Below are 7801 nucleotides of genomic sequence, written 5' to 3'. Positions count from 1 at the left end.
GGCTGGGTTTGCCCAGGGTGCGCTCCGAAGCGGGGTTACTGGAGCGCCCCCTCTTTTTTTGTCAGAGCGTTTGGTGGGGTTTCTCGCATTGGCTCTTCCCAGGCCCGGTTGTTGGGTGCGCTCCCACCCTGGCGCGCGCGAAGTTGGAAGTTGGATTAATTGCCCGGGCGCGCACCTTCGCCAGGGTGGGCACCTTGGTGCGCACACCTTGGCTGGGCTGCGCACCAGGGCGGGCTCAAGATGGCACCAGCATTCCCTTTTTCTCACTATCTTTCAAAACGGAAATTTTAAAATCTCGTTTTTTTTTTGCCTTTTATGGAAATTAGTGAAGGCATCGCATCAAAGGTGCGCACCTCGCTGCCCACCTTGGTGTGCTCCGAGGTGCCCACCACGGTGCGCAACGCCGGTGCGAACCCGGGAGCGCCCCGATGTGTGCTCCAAGGTGCGGCGTGCACGAAGTCGGACCCCGGTTTGCCCCGGGTGCGCACCTCGCGTGCACCTTGGTGCGCACACCTTGGCTGGGTTGCGCGGCCTGGTGGGCACCATGGTGCGCACCAAGGAGCGCTCCGAAGTGTGCTCCAAGGTGCGGCGTGCACGAAGTCGGAGCCCGGTTTGCCCCGGGTACGCACCTCGCGTGCACCTTCGCCGGGGTGGGCACCTCGGCTGGGTTGCGCGCCCTGGTGCGCACCAAGGAGCGCTCCGAAGTGTGCTCCAAGGTGCGGCGTGCACGAAGTCGGAGCCCGGTTTGCCCCGGGTGCGCACCTTCGCCGCGGTGCGCACCATGGCGTGCACGAAGTCGGAGCCCGGTTTGCCCCGGGTGCGCACCTCGCGTGCACCTTCGGCGGGGTTGCGCGCCCTGGTGGGCACCATGGTGCGCACCAAGGAGCGCTCCGAAGTGTGCTCCAAGGTGCGGCGTGCACGAAGTCGGAGCCCGGTTTGCCCCGGGTGCGCACCTCGCGTGCACCTTCGGCGGGGTTGCGCGCCCTGGTGGGCACCATGGTGCGCACCAAGGAGCGCTCCGAAGTGTGCTCCAAGGTGCGGCGTGCACGAAGTCGGAGCCCGGTTTGCCCCGGGTGCGCACCTCGCGTGCACCTTCGCCGCGGTGGGCACCATGGCGTGCACGAAGTCGGAGCCCGGTTTGCCCCGGGTGCGCACCTCGCGTGCACCTTCTCCGGGGTGGGCACCTCGGCTGGGTTGCGCGCCCTGGTGCGCACCAAGGAGCGCTCCGAAGTGTGCTCCAAGGTGCGGCGTGCACGAAGTCGGAGCCCGGTTTGCCCCGGGTGCGCACCTCGCGTGCACCTTCGCCAGGGTGGGCACCTCGGTGCGCACACCTTCTCAATGTTTTCTTGCCTTTTCTGGAAATTGGTGAAGGCAGCGCATCAAAGGTGCGCACCTCGGTGTGCTCCGAGGTGCGAACCCGAGAGCGCTCCGAGGTGCCCACGAAGTCGAAAGTCGGGTTAATTGCATTGTTTTCCCCGGGTGCGCTCCGAGGTGCGCAACATCGGCGCGCACCAAGGAGGGCTCCGAAGTGTGCTCCAAGGTGCGCACGATGGCGTGCACCTCTGGTGCGCACGATTCGGAGCTCGGTTTGACCGGGGTGCGCACACCTTGGCTGGGTTGCGCACCTTTTGTGCGCTCCAAGGTGCGCACGAAGTCGGAGCTCGGTTTGCCCCGGGTGCGCACCTTCGCCAGGGTGCGCACCTTGATGCGCACGCCTTGGCTGGGCTGCGCACCTTGGTGGGCGCCATGGTGCGCACCTTTCGTGCGCTCCAAGGTGCGCACGAAGTCGGAGCTCGGTTTGCCCCGGGTGCGCACCTTGGTGGGCGCCATGGTGCACTCCGAGGTGCCCAAGATTGGTGCGCACCAAGGAGCGCTCCGAAGTGCGCTCCAAGGTGCGCGCGAAGTCGAAAGTTGGGTTAATTGTCCGGTTTGCCTCGGGTGCGCACCTTGCGTGCACCTTCGCCAGGGTGGGCGCCTTGGTGCGCACACCTTGGCTGGGCTGCGCACACCTTGGCACCCGCGTTTCCTTCATTTTAAATTTTTTTTTTTTACAATCTCTCAAGTGGGAAATTCTATAATCTCAACTTTTTTTGCCTTTTCAGGAAACTTTTGAATGGAGCGCATCATTGGTGCGCTCCGAAGTGTGCTCCAAAGCTCTCTCCAGCTGCGTGCACCTGCCCCGGCCGCGCACCCGGCCCCGCCCAGCTTCGCTCACCTGTCCCGGGCGTCTGGTGCGGAACCTTAGAGTAAGAAACATCACCGTGCACCTTGGCCAACGTGCGCGACTCGACCGAGCGCGCACTGGCCGAGGTGCACACCGATTTCACCTGGGTGCGCGCGCAGCACCTCGGGCGCACCGGGGTGCGCGCACAACGCCCGGGTTGCACCGTGGCCTGTGTGCTCGGGGCGCCTCGGGTGCGCGCTCGGTGTCGCCCCCCGCGCGCGCGGTAGTGCGGGCAGCGCACCCCGGCCCGGCCCGGCCCCGACGAGAACGCAAACGGGCAAAAGGTTTATTCAAATAGCATTGCGACGCCCGGCGAAAAACTAAAAAAGGGTGCAACACCGGGACTTCCCGGGAGGTCACCCATCCCAGTACTACTCCGGCCCAAGCGCGCTTAACTGCGGAGTTCTGATGGGATCCGGTGCACTAATGCTGGTATGATCGCACCCGTTATGAGCTTGTCGCAGTGTGTACTTAGCAAACCGCGACCCACGTGCGAATCCACCCCGGCCACCCACCCCCGTCGAGGTGCACACCCTCCCTCGCGAAGTGCGCCCCGTTCGCCAAGTGTGAGCCCTGCCCGGGTGCGCGCACCTTGCTAGGGCGTCGGGTGTGCACCCGGCCCGGCCTACGTGCGTGCACCTGGAGGGGGCGTCGTGTGCGTGCAGTGTCCCGTCTGCAACGCGGTGCCCACACACCACCTCGGGCGCAACGACCTGCGCTCACATGTGGGCCGAGTGCACCTTGGTGCATGTTCGGGGCGCCTCGGGTGCACGCTCGATCTTGCCCCGGTGCACCAAGGCGCTCGGTTTGCCCCGGGTGCGCACTTGGTGCAAGGTGGGCACCCAAAATAGGGATCAAGCACCAAAACACAAGTTTCGGGATGCAAAATGGGACCCAAGGACCACAAATGCGTTCCAAGACCCATGATGGGTCCACGAGAACAAAAATGTGTTCCGAGACTTAATAAACAAATATTGGGTTTTAGGAGAAGAAACATGCTCTGATGCCCAAAACGAGAATCGACCCCGAAAAGGCCACAGGCCAAAAGTGGGATGCGAGACAAAAAAAAATGGGACCCGAGGACCAAAATTGGGTTCCCAGGTCGAAGACAGGGCAACCGGACAAGAAACGACCTCTAAGGCTCGAAATGAGTCCCGACGACTAAAACTTGACAAGAAGCACCCATCAGGCACCCAACTCGACACCCATGGGATGCCGACCCACCCGGGCTTCCACCTAGCACACCTTGGCACCCACCCACCCTCGCACCCAACCTCGCACCCAACTTAGCACCTTTGAACCCACATTGGCACTCACCCTGACCCTGGCACCTTGGAACCCACATTGGCACTCACCTTGACCCTGGCACCCACCTTTGCACTCACCTTGGGACCCACCCTGGCTCCCACCTCGGCACCCACCCAGACACCCACCTTGGTTCCTTGGCACCCACCTTGGATCCTTGGCACCCACCCCGACACCCACCTTGGCACGCAACTTGGCTACTTGCCACCCACCTTGGCTCCTTGACGCCCACCCCGACAACCACCCCGTGACCTACCCTGGCTAGGGTTGGTGCACACCCACCCTGGTGCCCACCTTGGCACCCACCCTATGACCCACCTTGGCACGCACCTTAGTACCCACCCCGTTACCCACCCTAGGACCCACCCCGTGACCCACCTTGGCCAGGGTGGGTGCACCCACCCTGGTGCCCACCTTGGCACCCACCCATCCTAGCACCCAGCCTGTGACCGGGCTTGGAACCCAACCTTGCACCCGCACCCGTCTTGGCCAGTGTGGGTGCGCACCCATCCTGGCACCCACGTTGTGACACACCCTTTAACCCACGCACCCTAGCACCCACGTTGGCACCCACCTTGGAACCCAACCTAGCAACTTGGCACCCACCCCGTGACCCACCTTGGCATCCACCATAGCAGTCGCCGACTTGGCACCCACCTCGGCACCCACCTTGACACTTGTGGACCCACCTTGCCACTCACCCTAGCATCGACCCATCCTAGCACCCACCCTGGCACCTTTGCACCCTAGCACTCACCCATCCTAGCACCTAACCTGTGACCCACCTTGACACTCACCCTCGCACCCACCTTGGAACCCAACCTAGCACCCACCCACCCTGACACCAACCCTAGCACCTACCCACCCTTGCACCCACCCTGTGACCCATCTTGGCACCCACCCATCCTACCACTCAACCTATCACCCACCTTCTCACCCACCTTGGCATCCACCTTAGCACCCACCCACACTGGCACCTTGGCACCCACCTCGGGCAAGGTGGGTGCACACCCACCCTGGCACCCAATTTAGAACCCACCGAGCATGTTACCCACCTTGGCACCCACATTGCAGCCCACCCTAGTACCCACCCTATGACCCACATTGGCATCCACACCCTAGCACCCAGGCACCTCGACACCCGCCTTGACACCCACCCTAGCACTGAACCTGTGACCCACCTTGGAACTCACCCTAGAACCCACCCACCCTGTGAACCACCTTGGCATCCACCTTAGCACCCACCCACCTTGGCACCCACTCTAGCACTCACCCATCCTAACACCCAACTTGTTACCCACCTTGGCACCCGCCCTCGCGTCCACCTTGAAACCCACCCTAGCACCCACCCACGCAGGAGCCCACCTTGGCACCCAACCTAACACCCACGCATCCTGGCACCCAACTTGTGACCCACCTTGGAACCCACCCTAGTACCCACCTTTGAACCCACTATATCACCAACCCACCTTGGCACCCACCCTATGACCCTCTTTGGAATCCACCCTAGCACGCACCCACCCTGGCACCCACCATGGAGCGCACCCTAGCACCCACCCACCTCGGCACGCACCTCAACACCCACCTTGGTGTGCGCACTGCGCCAACCTCTCAAAGACCCTATGTGGTGCGCTCCAAAGTGTACACCTTTGGTGCGCTCCAAGGTGCGCACCTTTGGTGCACACCGAGGTGCACACCAAAGTGTGCACCGAGGTGAGCACCAAAGTGCACTCCAGGGTGCACACCAAGGCGTGCACCTTTGGTGCGGTCAATGCAAACGAATTCGGAAGTTGGGGTCGATGTCCTAATCGCTGCTGCAGACTACACGTATGAGAATCGGACAAATAGCTTTATATAGGGGAGGTGTTGCGTTTGATGGGTCGACTCCCCTGGTTGTGTGCACTGCACCAACTTCAAAGACCCTGTCTTGTTTAAGAAGTCAAAAGTTGGGGTGGATGTCCTAATCATTGCTGCAGTCTACGCATGTATGAGAATCAGACAAATAGCTTATATAGGGGAGGTGTTGCATTCGGTGGGTTGACTCCCCTGGTTGTGCGCACTGCGCCAACCTCAAAGACCCCGCATAGCAGAAGAAGTCGGAAGTCGGATTTTGGTGAGCACCAAGGCGTGCACCTTTGGTGCGGTCAACGCAGACGAATTCAGAAGTTGGGGTGGATGTCCTAATCGTTGTTGCAGGCTACACATGTATGAGAATCAGACAAATAGCTTATATAGGGGAGGTGTTGGGTTTGATGGGTCAACTCCCTTGGTTGTGCGCATTACGCCAACCTCAAAGACCTTGTTTTCGTTAAGAAGTCAAAAGTTGGGGTCAATGTCCTAATGGCTCCTGCAGGCTACACATGTATGAGAATCGGACAAATAGCTTATATAGGGGAGGTGTTGGGTTTGATGGGTCGACTCCCCTGGTTGTGCGCATTACGTCAACCTCAAAGACCTTGTTTTCGTTAAGAAGTCAAAAGTTGGGGTCGATGTCCTAATTGCTCCTGTAGACTACACATGTATGAGAATCAGACAAATAGCTTATATAGGGGAGGTGTTGGGTTTGATGGGTTGACTCCCCTAGTTGTTCGCATTACACCAACCTCAAAGACCTTGTTTTCGTTTAGAAGCCGAAAGTTGGGGTCGATGTCCTAATTGCTCCTGCAGGCTACGCATGTATGAGAATCAGACAAATAGCTTATATAGGGGAGGTGTTGGGTTTGATGGGTCGACTCCCCTGGTTGTGCGCATTGCGCCAACCTCAAAGACCCTGCATTGCGGATGAAGTCGAAAGTCAGAGTTTGGTGTGCTACAAGGTGTGGTCGAAGGTGCTCACCTAGGTGTGCACCTTTGGAGCACAGGAAAAGTGCCCTCCAAAAGTGCGCACCTTTGGAGTGCACAAAAGTGCCCTCCAAAAGTGCGCACCTTTGGAGCGCAGAAAAGTGCCCTCCAAAAAGTGCCCTCCAAAAGTGCGCACCTTTGGAGCGCAGAAAAGTGCCCTCCAAAAAGTGCCCTCCAAAAGTGCGCACCTTTGGAGCGCAGAAAAGTGCCCTCCAAAAAGTGCCCTCCAAAAGTGCGCACCTTTGGAGCGCAGAAAAGTGCCCTCCAAAAAGTGCCCTCCAAAAGTGCGCACCTTTGGAGCGCAGAAAAGTGCCCTCCAAAAAGTGCCCTCCAAAAGTGCGCACCTTTGGAGCGCAGAAAAGTGCCCTCCAAAAAGTGCCCTCCAAAAGTGCGCACCTTTGGAGCGCAGAAAAGTGCCCTCCAAAAAGTGCCCTCCAAAAGTGCGCACCTTTGGAGCGCAGAAAAGTGCCCTCCAAAAAGTGCCCTCCAAAAGTGCGCACCTTTGGAGCGCAGAAAAGTGCCCTCCAAAAAGTGCCCTCCAAAAGTGCGCACCTTTGGAGCGCAGAAAAGTGCCCTCCAAAAGTGCGCACTTTTGGTGCGCACCAAGGCGCTGGTTCGGTCGTTGCAGGCGAGTTCGGAAGTTGGGGTCGATGTCCTGAGCGGAGGTGCAAACTACACAGGTGTCGGAATCGGACAAATAGCTTATATAGGGGAGGTGTATGCTTCGATGGGTCGACTCCCCAGGTTGAGCGCACCGCGCCAACCTCAAAGACCCTACGGTATGGATGAAGTCGGAAGTTGGGTCCGATGACCGATTCGATTAGTAGGTATGCTCATGAGGTCGGAATTTGGGTCCGATGACCTGCCATGTGCAGGAAGGCGAATGTTGACACTGTGCGTTGCAAGGTGCACACCAAGGCGCTGGTGCGGTCTTTTTAGTCGAGTTCGGAAGTTGGGGTCGATGTCCTGATCGGAGGTGCAAGCTACACAGGTGTGGGAATCGGACAAATAGCTTATATAGGGGAGGTGTATGCTTCGTTGGGTCGACTCCCCGGGTTGAGCGCACCGCGCCAACCTCAAAGACCCTACGGTATGGATGAAGTCGGAAGTTGGGTCCGATGACCGATTCGATATGTAGGCATACTCGCGAGGTCGGAATTTGGGTCCGATGACCTGCCACGTGCAGGAAGGCGAATGTTGGCACTGTGCGTTGCAAGGTGCGCACCAAGGCGCTGGTTCGGTCGTTGGAGGCGAGTTCGGAAGTTGGGGTCGATGTCTTGATCGGAGGTGCAAACTACACAGGTGTGGGAATCGGACAAATAGCTTATATAGGGGAGGTGTATGCTTCGTTGGGTCGACTCCCCGGGTTGAGCGCACCGCGCCAACCTCAAAGACCCTACGGTATGGATGAAGTCGGAAGTTGGGTCCGAT

General features: G+C 59.5%; 1 non-coding gene across 1 annotated transcript; it reads right to left on the bottom strand.

Annotated features, from left to right (window-relative positions):
- Positions 1 to 2551: 2551 nt before the first annotated feature.
- Positions 2552 to 2670, bottom strand: LOC131871843 (5S ribosomal RNA). The gene has a single exon (XR_009370037.1). It is a non-coding gene; the product is annotated as a 5S ribosomal RNA (ribosomal RNA).
- Positions 2671 to 7801: the final 5131 nt, after the last annotated feature.

This window comes from Cryptomeria japonica, unplaced genomic scaffold, assembly GCF_030272615.1.
Source record: "Cryptomeria japonica unplaced genomic scaffold, Sugi_1.0 HiC_scaffold_471, whole genome shotgun sequence".
Classification (NCBI taxonomy): Eukaryota; Viridiplantae; Streptophyta; class Pinopsida; order Cupressales; family Cupressaceae; genus Cryptomeria; species Cryptomeria japonica.
The sequence above is the reverse complement of the archived record's forward strand: the minus strand, read 5'-3'. Positions and strand labels throughout refer to the sequence as shown.